Source organism: Pinus tabuliformis, chromosome 1_2 (assembly GCF_031772625.1).
Source record: "Pinus tabuliformis cultivar Carrire ecotype Pingquan chromosome 1_2, CPIR1, whole genome shotgun sequence".
NCBI lineage: Eukaryota > Viridiplantae > Streptophyta > Pinopsida > Pinales > Pinaceae > Pinus > Pinus tabuliformis.
In genome coordinates this window covers 374,025,927-374,041,653 of record NC_142298.1, presented here as the reverse complement: position 1 = coordinate 374,041,653, position 15,727 = coordinate 374,025,927, and positions in this window count along the sequence as shown.

Sequence of the window (15,727 nt, the reverse complement as noted above, 5' to 3'; positions counted from 1 at the left end):
CAAAAAATACACTGAAAAGCTACATATTCATAGAGTCACTCCCTATGTTTATTCATTGATCATGTTCTCTTGAAAAATAAGTAATACCCAAGTTAAAAATTGCAATCTTATTATTTTAAAAACATGGTGCATTTAGGGAAATATCACATCATCATCTGAATATTCAGATGAACGATAAAAAAGACCTACTGCAGTTACACATGAATACTTTAATGAAATGATATATTACAGTTGCAAAATGTGCCAAAATAGGAAACTAAAGAAGCGAAGGCTTGTTGGTATCCATAGATTGGAACATGGAGTTTATATAGAAGAGGTACATTATAATTAAAAAATTGTTATTCTTATAATAAATAAATATGAACCTTATTTAATACATTATTATTGATCATCATTTGATTTTTTTTTATTTATGAAAAGCCGCTTCTAGTTCCCAATATTCATGAAGAACCAATGGATGATATTGGTAATAGTGACTCTCAAGATGAAGGACAAGACACATTTATGGAAGAAGCCACTTCGTCGATAACTGAGGCTGGTTTCAATGAATTTATCCAAGACTTCTACACATCCTTTGAAGAAGTTGTTGATTCACCCTTAGCTCATTTGGCTAGGACACCTCTTTATGCAAATGTTGAATCTTCTATATTGGCGACACTTATGTTGTTGTTGAACTTGAAGGTTACACATGGACTAACAAACACATGCTTTACTGATATATTAAGGTTGGATTGATATTCCTATAAATTAATTCTCTAGATGTCTTGAAAGTTTTGAATATTGTGTATACTTATAAAAATCATTTGTTGCACTATGCAGACTTTTGGCAAACAAAATACTTCCAAATGACAATAAGTTGCCTCATTCTCATAGAGAAGTATCTTCAATAATGAAAGACATTGAAATGGAGTACAAGACGTATGATGCATTTCCAAATGACCATATATTGTACTATGGAAATAATGCAAATTTACAACAATGCCCAAAGTGTCACACAAATAGGTATTGTCAAGATCAATTATCCAAGAAGGTTCCTTATAAAGTATTACAACGCATTCCACTAAAGCCAAGGTTTGAGAGAATGTTCAAATGCAAGGAGTTGGAAAAATATATGGATCATCATGCACAAGGGAGGAGCCAATATGGTGTCCTACATATGGTTGTGGATAGTAAATATTGGAACGATATTGAGGTAAAATGGCCACATGTAAGAAATGGGCCAAGGAATGCAAGAATTTCTCTAGCAATGGATGGCATAAATCCTTTTGGAGATCTTAGAACAACATATTCTGTTTGGCCAGTGTTAATTATAAACAACAATCTCCCCCTTTGGATGGCAATGAAAAGGGAAGATGAAATGTTAACTCTTATCATACCAGGTACTAGAACATGTGAATGCAATGTTTTCTTGAAGATTATATAAAAATATTTCAATTCAGTTAATCCTAATAAATAACTCTTTGTTCACATAGGGAAATATCAGGTAAAGGATATGGATGTATACATGGAGCCCCTCATTGATGAGCTTCGTGAATTATGGGATGGTGTAAATATGTTTGATGTATCAAGACCTATCAATGATAAAAACTTCCTGTTTCATGCGATTCTTATCTGGACAATTCATGATGCCCTGGGGCTCTCTAATATAAATTACATTTATAATTATTACATTCATTTTATCATTTACTAAATATGGGTTCCAATCTTAATTTAGGACTACAAACAAAGGGGAAACATGGTTGTCCATCATATGGGCCAAAACTGTTGCATAGGTAGTCAAGGGAGCTCAATAAAATTGTCTATGATGAGTATCGACAATTCTTACCACAGAATCATCACTATCGAGTGTGTGATAAACATATGTTCAATGGAAAGGAAGTAGAAATGAGGAAGCCAATAAAGATAAACCCTGCTAGGTGGAAAGTGATGTATGAAAAAAAAGAAGGGATAGGGTTTCCCTAGGAATGAAAAGACTCTCTATTTTCTACAAATTAGATTATTATGAGAGCTTGCCAATAGACCACATATTTGATACTATGCACCTCGGGAAAAATGTGGCAGAGTGCTTGTGGAAACATATAAATGGAAATAACATTGAAGCACAAATAAAGTTAAGAAAGGACCCTCGAGTTGCCAATATCATGTTGAACATGTGGTTGCATGAAGACAACTCCTATGTTCATGCTCCATGGACATTTACATCAAATGAGAAAGAAAACATCATTTCTACTATGAAAAGCATAATATTTCCTTTTGGCTTTGGTGTGACATTAAAAAACTTATTCACAAGAGATGGATCAGAGTTCTCAGGCCTAAAAACACATGATTGGCACAATTGGATAAAGGTAACGTTGTCACACATTATATTTATTGGAAACTTAATTATAAAATTGTATATCCTAGTGATAATATCAGTTCATGCATATTTTAACATGGTTATTTGTTAATAGACATGCTAGTATAGTGATGAAATTAGTTCATGCATATTCCAACATGGTTCTTTGTTAATGGTCATGTAGTATGTGTTGCCTATAGCAATACCAAGTACTTTTGACCATAATGTCACTTTGACTATTTAAAAATTATGTAAATATCCAAGGTATTTTTAAATCCATCATGCATACTCTTCCATTACTCTTATCATTTGAAGTGCAACATTGGTTATGCCTTTATATGAGTTTCTACTTTTATTTTACAAGAAATAACAAGTCTTTATTGTAATACTTGTAGGTGGGCCTCATCTAAAGAGATAGATCAGGATGACCTAAATTATTGGAAGAGGAATGTTTCACTTTTGATGTGTGATATTCAAATGTGCTTCCCTCCAAGCTTCTTTAATTCTCAAGAGCACTACCTTGTACACCTAGTAGAACAGATTGAACAGTGTGGTCCTATTCATATTCGAACAATGTGGCTCATCGAGAGATCTATGAAGGTCTTGAAACAATTTGCGAGGCAAAAAGCTCAACCAGAAGGGTCCATTGTTCGTGGGTACATGGTTTCCCAGGCCATGGTTCATTTGAGTGAGTACTTACCTCAATGGGATCTTGAAGATCCGCGATTATGGAATTATAACCAATCTCAATCATTTGAAGGACAAAAATTAGAGGTAGAAGGGACTTCAAATAGGATAAAAGGTATAAAAAAATGTTAGTAGTTATTTGTAACTTAAGTTTTATATTACATGGCTTTAAATAATTATTAATTCATTGAACGAAAAAAAATTTCATTGTAGATGCGAAGGAGTGGGAGGCATTACATTTGTATGTTGCATACAATTCTGACTTTATGTTGGAATGGATGGAGAAGTACGCTAAAAAAAATAAATTAGAAGATGAAAATGCATGGGCCGATATATATAATAGACATGGTGAAAACACTACTCGAGGATTGCCTGCAAGCCATAAAAGAAAGTGGCCAGAGAGATGCTCATGGAATTGGCTAAAGGCCAATATTGAACAGGAGGCAACAAAATGGAATAATAGAGTAACACAACAACAATTGAATTTCATTAAAGTATCCATAAATGGGGAGGTGATATATATTAATATATTGCATATATGTAATAATTTTTTTGTTAGATTTCATATCCTTGAATCTAATTAGTTGATATTTATATGAATTTAGGTAAGATATTACAAAGGAATGTGGAATTTTGGTCATCATTTTTGCATCATAAAAGTTGATGAAAAGAGAAAAACTTATGATTGTGGAGTTTTAGCATCATTTGAGGTGGAATGTCATTCACATGCAAATGATAGACAACCAATCACAATAACACTTCACTACTATGGAGTGTTGGAGGAAATTATGGAGCTTGATTTTATGTCTTTAAAGAAAGTTGTTTTTCGTGTTGAACGGTACAAGATTATTGAAGTGGGAGAAGAAAAGACTATATTGCTCCATAATAATGGATTCCACATGATCAATACATCTAGGTTTGAAGCCACTTCTGAACCTTATGTGTTTCCAAGTCAATGTGACCAAAATTTTCTCATTCCAAATTTAGAACAACCTGGTTGGTCATTTGTGCTTGATTATGATCCAAGAGGACGAAGAGTAACATTTGTTCAAGATGTAGAGGACCATGATTTACTTGAAGATGCATAAGTTCCCCTTGAAGACATAGATGGCCAAGATGGAGATGATGAGGAATTTATTGTCAATGATGCATATCACCAAGATGAATACCAAGACGAGTTTATTGAAGTTTCTAAAGGACATGAGCAACCACATGGGCATCAAATCCATGAAGATGATGAATTCATTGATTTTAATTTAGCTGTAGTTGAAGGTGATGAAGACTATGAAAATGATGGTATTAATTTATTTGTGGATTTAGGGTCTATTAATGATGGGGTATATATGCCATCAGATGAGGAGATTTCATCCGAGGATGACATTTTATGATCACTATGTATACTTTAAGATAGTTTTAAGGATTCACTACAATATAATTTTTCTTTACAAGTTAGACATATGAGTTTTTAATAGTAATGAACATTAAGTAATTTGAATGTTTAATGTTTTACTTGTGAGGATGAAATTTTTCGATCACTATGTTTACTTTAAGATGGTTGTAAGGATTCACTGCAATATAATTTTTCCTTACAAGTTAAGTATTGAGTTTTTAATTGTAATGAACATCAAGTAATTTTAATGTGTAAGGTTTTACTTGAAAGACATATATATTTGGTGTTACCGATTCTATTTTCTTATCGGTTTTTTGATCAAGGTTTTCTTATTTTTATGTTATAACTTATTATGTGTTTTTTTAAGAATGTACCCATGGGTGTTACCGATGCTACTATGGGGGATTCAATGATATTCACTACTTTTATGGAAATGTTAACAAATGCATGAAGGCAAGACGCTGCTATGATGATGCATGAGGTAAGCTTGAATATTGTCTTTTATGTGTTAAATTCTCTTATTTTCCTTATTATATTATGCTAATTTATGGTTGTGTAATGCAAGCAATCGCTAAAGTCATTCCAACCCTATAACACCTTATAATACATCTAAGGTAATGATAGTGGTAAAACTTGATCAATATTTTTGTGCATTTAGTTAACTTATTTCACTATATATATTTATTAATATTTGTGTTTTGACTAAGCACGCATTTTGTTGGCATATTGGATTCATTTATGCCCCTCAATACAACCAATTTTGGCATGCAGGGATCACTAACGCCCCCATATACATCTAATGTTATGCAAAATTTAAGATTCAACCATTTATTTGTGTGAGTTTGATTATGTTATTTGTTGAGAAATCTACGGCATATATTTAATAAAGTTTTTTCACAACAACTCCATGAATTATGAGGTGTTACCAAGAGCTACATCATGCCTTCAAATGGATCACCCCATCCATTTTTTGTTCTTGTACATACAATACTATTTTAACAAGTAACCCAAGCAATATATTATTCCAAAACATGATGTCAAGTTACTATTCTAGGGTTTTTATGTAATCAAGAGGCCTTTTTAGGGTTTCTTAAATTCAAACCTTAGATCATACTCTTTTTCCTTTACGTCATTCTAGAGTTTATCACATGACCTAGAAATCAAATCATAGGGAACATATACCTTAAGATTAAGGTTTCTAAATACTAGGGTATTTCTTAAAATATAAACCCATAAATTCAGCCATACTACATCTTATGATGGATCCTTTAAAAAAGAATTACTATACATACCTCATGGACACCTATCTGTAATGATTAGTAATTTGGTTGCCATGATTATTTGCAACTTTACTATACATTTCATTGATCATTTGCCACCTTCATGACCTTCTTTGAATGAGTCTTCTAAGATATTGTCATTCTATAATGGGACTTGCTTCTTCATGTGTTCATGAAACCCATGCCTCAGTCATAACAAAAATAATCTTCTTTTCCCTTTTTTACATAAATTACATAGAATTGTGATTAGATATGTCATTATGAAGACCGAACCTAGTTACATATTTCAACATTATTCATATGTTATTCCATATTATTATTTATATTTGTGCCTTGTAGGATGTTTCTAGGGTGACTCCAACAAGTATAAAATTTGTTGCTATAGAGGGTCATGTTATGCCATCTACACCTAGACCAGAACCCCATAACATGCCCTTTACATCAAATGTGGGTCTAGTCAGCATTCTCCCACCGGGACCAAAACAAGTTTCTTTGAGGAGTCTTATAGACTCACAAACAAGAATGTTAAGGTTCCTACCAGATATTCTTGCAAATGTTCAAATCTATAATTGAACAAATTCAGTTATGGGAAATGTCATTGTTGGAGAGTGCAGCTCCTGCAAGAGATCAACAAGTAAATTTTATTTTTTATTTTTTATTTTTTATAATTTCATTTGTTATGTTAAGGATCATTATTTTAGAAATGAAAAATAGTTTCATATTTGGTTGGGCTCTTAATAGTTCCACAATTTCATTGCCAATGCAGGGAGTAAGTGACACAGTGCCTAATGTATCTATAACGAAACCTTCCTCAATCCCCAAGACTACAACAATATCATCGTTGACCACAAAAGGAATGCGAGAAGTTACAATTGTGCTCACTTTAGAAAGAAATGTCTTGAAGGATGAAACAGGGCTGAAATTTTATCACTTTATTTTTCGTCGTGCAGAACAATTATTTGGAAATGCCATCCAAATGGATTGGAGGAAACAAGCCAATGCCAAAAAGAGAAACTATTTAAAGATGTAGTAATAGCATTTGGTAATCCTAGATTTGATAAGGAACTTATTTTAAAGATTGCAAGTAAACACATGCAGTCAAAGAAGTCCAATTTAAGGACAAAGTTGACAAAAAACTTGATGTATCCACGTCCAGCATGGATCACAAACCAAGTGACGTGGGATGAACTAATGAAAGATGCTAAGTTTAAGAGGAAATTCCTCGGAAATCCAAACTATACGCCATCTGTACAAGGAGGAGCTAAGAGACGCCTACGAGATACAAGAAAAGCAACCCAAGCTAGGGTGTCAAAAATTGGATCTCACAAATTAGGCTCTGGTGGATATAATAGTATTCGTGGTGGTATGGTAAGTGATATTTCCATCTATTATATTTTCTATTTTAGGCAAAGTAACTGTGGTCGCCTTGAGTTAATTGTATCTTATTAGTTATTTTACCTGATAGATATGATTATCTTTGTTAATGTAGGTTCACCAGTTTCAAAAGGAAGCTTCAGAGGAAGAACTAAAATATGCTTTATTACATGGTTCCCAAGGTATTTGCTAACACATGATAAATTGAGGGGAAAAATTAATTACTGGTTCTGGATCCAAGGTTAGTTGTTTATAATATTATATGAATAATGCAATAAATCAATTGGAGGTTTTAATGTTATTATAACAAGTTAAAGTGTGTTGTGTATAGGAATCAGGTGAAACATCTGGGAGTGAGCATGGGGAGGAGATACAAGCACATGATGATTTGCTTGTTGCACAAAATCATCCAATAGTCATTCCTGAACCTTGGCAGGAAACCATTGTTGAATTTCAGTGAATGGGAGATAGAAATAATGAGGAGGGTGTTCAATGTGATGAGAATTCCACACCCACAATTAACGTAGCACCTCCCAAAAAGAGGACAAGAAGGATTGATATGTGTTAAATTTTAATAACTTGAACGTGCATCGCTCTAGATTCTAAGGAGTGCACTAGTTTGTGCGGGTCCAAAAATAAACTAATTATGTGTGCAACAAAACAAATTTTGAAGATACTTTGTTTTTTTAAAGAGTACTTACATATTATGGGCATCACTAAGACCGTTGCAGGTCCTAACTTGTATTATTTGTTTGATTATGATCAATTTGATATGCTTATATTTGTGTTGTATGTAGATGACCTGGTCCTAAAAGTTAGTTAAAAAAACTCTATCCCATGGTGCAAGAAGAAACTGGCAAGTGAAGTTGACATGAAGGACATACACCTCATGTGTTATTTCTTGGTCTTGGAGGTTTCGCTGAGTTGAGGTGAGGTGGTCCTCGAATAGGGGTATGTAAGCAATTGAGATTTTGAAGAAGTTTCAGATAATGGACAATAAACCATAGGCTACTTTTATGATACATATTTTGAAGTTATCAGTAGATTAAGATTAAGATTTGGTTGATTCATCAGTGTACAAAAAGTATATAGGTTCCCTAACATGTCTAGCAGAATTTAGAAGTCAAATTGCTGTGTGCATGAGATCCCTTGTCTCACAAACAAGGAGGGCTTAGACACCAATTTAGTGTCCAACTTGGCTACTAATATATGGTTGAGCTGAGGTTGCTGCAAATATGCTCCATAGTTTGAGGTATGTGAGGTACTTAAAGGGCACATTGGCACAGTGCTTTGAGCTACTACATGCTTTAGTGGATTTTGACAGGGCCAGAGATATAGGTTGCAGGAAGAGTGATTCATGGTTTTGTTTCAACTTGGGTTCAAATATATTGTCTTTGTTAGGATGGGATACCCATGTGTGCAAGTTGAAGAAGTCCCTTTCTGGGCTAAAGTAGCCTCCTATGCTTGGTACTCATGGATTTATGAGTACTTACAGATTATGGGCATCACTAAGACTGTTGCAAGTCCTAAATTTTATTATTTGTTTGATTATGATAAATTTGATATGCTTATATTTGTGTTGTATGTAGATTACATGGTCCTAACATTTAGTTTAAAAAACTCTATCCCATGGTGCAATAAGAAACTAGCAAGTGAAGTTGACATGAAGGACATCAACCTCATGTGTTATTTCTTGGTCTTGGAGGTTTGGCTGAGTTGAGGTGAGCTGGTCCTCAAACACGGGTAAGTAAGCAATTGAGATTCTAAAAAAGTTTTGGATAATCGACAATAAACCCTAGGATACTTTTATGATACATATTTTGAAGTTTTCAGTAGATTCAGATTTAGATTTGGTTGATTCGTCAATGTACAAAAAGTAGATAGGTTCCCTAACATGTATGGTAGAATTTAGCAGTCAAATTGCTATGTGGATGAGATCCCTTGTCTCACAAACAAGGGGGGATCAGACACCAATTTAGTGTCCAACACGGCTGTTAATATATGGTTGAGTTGAGGTTGCTGCAAATCTGCTGAAAAATGCATGTGCCATCCTTAGATGTGTTTTTTTTGTCTAATTCAGTTCAAAAATTATTTTCTGTCATAGCAGTTTTGAAAACAGTTTTTATTATTCTGGATTGAAATGAAAAAGTAAACCTCTGGCTCATGTACCTGCTTTTCATTTGGCTTTGCTTTTACAGATCAATGTCTTACAATGTTTGGATTTATCCTGCTCTGTTTTCATTTATCAATTTCTTATGCTTTGTCCGGTTATTCTTTGGTTGCTTGCCTATATGTCCTTGAAATATTCTTGGATTTTTATCTCATATACAAACATAATTTTTTGGTTTTGAACATTTATGTAATTCACCCAATTGCAGGTCCAGTCAACTATAATATGCCAAGGATCAACTAGTAGGCGCGTTACACATTTAGTTGAAGCGAAGACACTTGTTTCACTGTATTCAAACATGACTCCACCTAGTGCTGATGGTCCAACAAAGATACATGTTCCACCTTGTGCTGAAGGTCCAAGAAATGGAGGAGAATCATGCTTTCCTCATCCACCTATGAATGAAAGGATTCTTTCATCTCTATCACGATTTGGCATATACTCAATGTGTATACTTCCATCCATATTACTTGCGCTGAGTGGATGTATGCCGAGGGTGTCTTTATATCATATTTTAATGTTTCGCTACAATTCCTGTATACATATTATACATCCACCATTGTTTACATCCAACACAGAATAGGGTTGCTGGTCATCCCTTTTGTTCAGGAGTTGGAGCATACAAAACACATGCATCTATTTTCAGTTAGTCTTTAGCAAATGTCAGAGTCTCTTCATACAAATGCCCTCACCATTTATTTATTGAGGCTCGCAAGTGATGGTGGTCAACGTTTTTTTCTATTAATCCTAGACTGCCAGCATTTCTAAACATTTTTGAGGTGCTACAAGTCTAATTCATGAAATTGTATATATTCGTATCATTGATTTTGCTAGAAATCTAAGGTTGCCAGCATTTCCATGCAATTTTGATGGTGCTACAATTATAATTCATGTATACGCTCTATATATACACCATTTTTCACATCCAACTCGGTAAAAGGTATATACAATTATTACACATTCGTTCTATTTATGAGATGGAGCATGCACAACACATGCACTCATCTATTTACTGTCAGTCTTTTTCTAATGCTTGAGTCTCTTCATACAAATGCCTGTCCTATTGTTTTATCAACATTCATAAGGGTGGATGATCAATGTCTTTCTTTAAATGTAAGGCTACCAGCATTTCCAAACCTTGTGACCAGAGGATGTGTTCTAAACCTCCATAGTTTTTAGTTTCTAGTTTTATCGTTTATAGGGGGCTGATATAGGTGCACCCAGTGGACGGTTAGAAAAATTTCCATATTCATTTGAATATTTTCAAGATTACAATAATCATAGGGCTCACTAGAGGGGTCTGCCATGGCAGATAGTCCATGCCATTCTAGAATATGGACTCCTAAAATGTGTGAACCTTGAGTTTAACCAATAGAAATTCAAAATCATATAAGCCAATCCTTATTTGGCACAACATTCTTAACATTCTTTGCAATCACAACACCTATGAAACCTAGTATCCAAAAAATAGCATAATAAAACAAAGGAGAAAAATATGGCTATCTAGATTGATATCAGGTAGCTTTTTATTTCACATCTAGAGGGTACCTTAAACTTCTATTTTTAAAAAAAATCTCACTTACATTGGATTGTTTCTTGATTTTCCCATTTTGTTATCCAATTCTTCTCGTCTCAAATCCCTCACTTTTTAGTCTGGTTGGTTCTTTCAGATTAATGCTTCTGGTTCTCTGTTTCAGCTTCAATGCTTCACCTGCTACTTCTTTGTATAGGGTATACCTGTTTGTATGCTTTATTTCTGTTCCTGGTCATTTCTGCATCTAGGAGATGGCTTTAACACTCCCTCATTGCCACTATGACATGATGTACTTTCTATCCCATAAAGTATTTTAGTCATCTTTTTTTCACATGCTTTGTAATACTAAGTACTTTTCCTGTCTATCAATGGAAATCATGAAGTTCAATGCGTGCAAAGGAGTGTGCTTCTGGATACCCTTGCAAAATAAATTGCTCCAGGAACGATCAGATTCAATGCTAAATTTGTTTCCATTCAACAGTCTACATATTCTTCTTTAACTATAGTAAAACTGGGAGATGGAATGCTTATCAAAGCTAAGGTAGCATCTTAAATCCAAACTTCTGACTCACATTTGAAGTAGTAAAACTTGGGCATAAATTTATTAATGAATTGAATCCCCTCTTGCTAAACAAAGGTAATATTAATAACCCATATGCGTTGTTTTCTATCAGATAGGAATTTCTGTGGTGGTTTCTATCATACACGAGTACTGTATGTCCTTTTGTATTTGAGAAAAAATTAGAGGGGTCTATTGAATGCAAGTTTGATCATTAAATCTCTCTTCTATGTTATCATGTTTCTCTCAACCATTTTGAATTTATTTCTACTCACAGGTACTGATAGGTTGTGATGGAGGGAATTTCGTAGTCGCTGAATGGCTGGGTCTTCCAGCCCCTAGTCTTTCTGGGAGATCTGCTATTAGGGGATTGGCAACATACCCTGAAGGACATAAGTTTGGGCCAAAGGTGCAGCTATTTTGGGGAGAAAATTTGAGGGCAGGTTTTGTTCCATGAAATGAGAAGGATGTTTACTGGTTCACAACCCAGAGTTCACTTCCTTGTGGTATAATATTGTAGCACCCTTTGTTATGATTGTTCTGTGGATCATATGTAGGTGCAAGAAATCATCAATCTTAAAAATAGATTCTTCAAAAATTATTGAGACCTTCTATTGTATTCCTTTCAGATAATTTTGAACAACTGCGTTGCATTTGAATTTTTTATCTTGATATTATAATCCTCATATAGTAGTCACAAGCTCTGTGAACTATTTGACAGAAAATAACAAGAATATAAGGCATGCCTAACTGGATGTGTTGCAGATTCAGATATTGGACGTGATCCAAAGAGTATATTGGAAAATGCATTGGAAAGACTTCGAGACTATCCAGAGGAGATTTTGGATATAGTAAAGAAAACTCAAATAGACACTTTAACATTAACGCACTCAGCTTGATGTCGCCATGGGCAGTGTTATTCAGAAAACTATGTAAGGGAAATGTCTGTGTTGCAGGGGATGCAATGCATCCTATGACTCAAGACTTAGGACAAGGTGGATGTTCTACACTTGAGGATGCAGTGGTGTTATGAAGGTGCTTGGGAGAAGCAATGACAATCATGAATGGTCTAGAAGAAGACAAAAGAATTGAAGCAGCACTGAAGAAATATGTGGAGGAGAGGAGATCGAGAGCATTTGGGCTGATAAGTGGAGCATATATAACAAGAATAGTGCAACAAGGATCTGGGGGCTTTACACATTGTTATAGAAGCTATAAGGAGACTCACAATTTAAAGTAAGCTACTTTAGTTGTTCATTAGGAACTACTCAATTATACTCTTTATTTATCTGTATGTTCCAAATCCTGCATTCTAGCACTTGCCTCAAGAATTCATAGGTTACATTCTTTGTTTAGGGACTAGTCGATATATTCAAACTATCATTTTTGTATGCAGACTACTATGGAGGGCTCTCGATGTTTTCGGTTTTGCAGAGTCCCTTCGCCTGAAGCATCCGCAGTTACATGGGTATTGTCATTACATCATTCAATTTGATCCTCTGTACTTTAACTCCAGCTGCTCTTCCCACTATAATTTAGCTTCTTGTATGTCAATTTCCAGGGCACATGTGACTTCCTTCCCTTCAACATTTACCAAATAGCTCTCATACACCGTCTTTGGCAAATGGTAAGTATGCTAGCATAACTCTTGGCTGTGTCTCGGAAAGCATGCAAGACCGTAGCAAACATAAATGTAGAAATTGTAAAATCTCACCGTATTATTTTTTCTATCCTCATGCATTCAGGATTTGATCACCAAAAAAATGAGACCACAATGGCCAACACACTACTTATCTCAAGGCATGCAACATTGCATTTAGAGTAAAAGCTATAAGGAGACTCATAGTTTAAAGTAAGCTACTTTAGCTGTTCATTAGGAATTACTCAATTATACTCTTTATTTCTCTGTATGCTCCAAACCCTACATTATAGCAGTTGCCTCATGAATTCATAAGTTACATTCTTTGTTTAGTGACTAGTCGATATATTCAAACTATCATTCATGTATGCAGACTACTATGGAGGGCTCTTGATGTTCTCGGTGTTGCAGAGTCCCTTCGCCTGAAGCATCTGCAAGTACAGGGGTATTGTCATTACATCATTCAATTTGATCCTCTGTACTTTACCTCCAGCTGCTCTTCCCACTATTATCTAGCTTCTTGTATGCCAATTTACAGGGCACAGGTGACTTCCTTCCCTTCAGCATTTACCAAATAGCTCTCGTACACCGGGTTTAGAAAATGGTAAGTACGCCAGCATAACTCTTGGCTGATAGATGTCTCATAAAGCATGCAAGACCATAGTAAACATAGATGTAGAAATTGTAAAACCTCATCGTATTACTGTTCCTACCCTCATGCATTCAAGATTTGATCGCCAAAACAATAAGACCACAATGGCCAACACACAACTTATCTCAAGGCATGCAGCGTGGCGTTTAGAGTAGAAGCTAGAAGGAGACTCACAATTTAAAGTAAGCTACTTTAGTTGTTCATTAGGAATTACTCAATTATACTCTTTATCTATCTGTATGCTCCAAACCCTACATTCTAGCACTTGCCTCATGAATTCATAAGTTACATTCTTTGTTTAGTGACTAGTCGATATATTCAAACTATCATTTGTGTATGCAAACTAGTATGCAGGGCTCTCGATGTTCTCGGTGTTGCAGTGTCCCTTCACCTAAAGCATCCACAGTTACATGGGTATTGTCATTACATCATTCAATTTGATCCTCTGTACTTTACCTCTAGCTACTCTTCCCACTATAATTTATCTTCTTGTATGCCAATGTATAGGGCACAGGTGACTTCCTTCCCTTCAGCATTTACTAAACAACTCTCGTACACTGGATTTGCAAAATGGTAAGTACGCCATCATAACTCTTGGCTGATAAATGTCTTGGAAAGCATGCAAGACCATAGCAAACATAGATGTAGAAATTGTAAAACCTCACCGTATTATTGTTTTTGCCCTCATGCATTGAGGATTTGATCGCCAAAACAATAAGACCACAATTGCCAACACACAACTTATCTCAAGGCATGCAACATTGCGTTTAGAGTAGAATCTATAAGGAGACTCACAATTTAAAGTAAGATACTTTAGTTGTTCATTAGGAATTACTCAATTATACTCTTTATTTATATGTATGCTCCAAACGCTCCATTCTAGCACTTGCCTCATGAATTCATAAGTTACATTCATTGTTTAGTGACTAGTCGATATATTCAAACTATCATTTGTGTATGCAGACTACTATCGAGGGCTCTCGATTTTCTCAGTGTTTCAGAGTCTCTTTGGCTAAAGTATCGACAGTTACAGGGATATTGTCATTACATCATTCAATTTGATCCTTTGTACTTTACGTCCAGCTGCCCTTCCCACTATAATTTATCTTCTTTTATGCCAATTTACAGGGCACAGGTGACTTCCTTCCCTTCAGCATTTACCAAACATCTCTCATACATAGGCCTTGGAAAATCGTAAGTATGTCATCATAACTCTTGGCTGATAAATGTCTCAGAAAGCATGCAATACCATAGAAAACATAGATGTAGAAATTGTAAAACCTCACCATATTATTGTTTCTGCCCTCATGCATTTAGAATTTGATCGCCAACACAACAAAACCACAATGGACAACACACAACTTATCTCAAGGCATGCAGCGTTGCGTTTAGAGAAATAGGTTTTTAGTTTTACTGTTTACAGGGGGTTGATATAGGTGCACCCGGTGGACAATTAGAAAAATGTCCATATTCATTTGAATATTTTCAAGATTACAATGATTGTAGGGCTCACTAGAGGGGTCTTCAATGGCAGATAGTCCATGCCATGCTATAATATGAACTCCTAAAAGGTGTGAACCCTGAGTTTAACCAATAAAAATTCAAAATCATATAAGCCAATTCTTATTGGGTAGAACATTCTTAACATTCTTTGCAATCACAACACCTATGAAACCTGGTATCTAAAAACAACATAATAAAAGAGAGGAGAAAAAATATGGCTATCCATATTGATATCAGGTATCTTTTTATTTCACATCTAGAGGGTACCTTAAACTTCTATTTCAAAAAAATATCTAACTTACATTCGATGTTTTCTTGATTTTCCCATTTTTTTATCCAATGCTTCTCGTCTCAAATCCCTCACTTTCTAGTCTAGTTGGTTCTTTCAGACTAATGATTCTGATTCTCTGTTTAAGCTTTAATGCTTCACCTGCTGCTTCTTTGTTTAGGGTATACCTGTTTGTATTCTTTATTTCTATTCCTAGTCATTTCTCCATCTAGGAGATGGCTTCAACACTCCCTCATTGCCACTATGACATGATTTACTTTCTATCCCATTAACTATTTTGGTCATCTTTTCTTCGCATGCTTTGTAATACTAAGT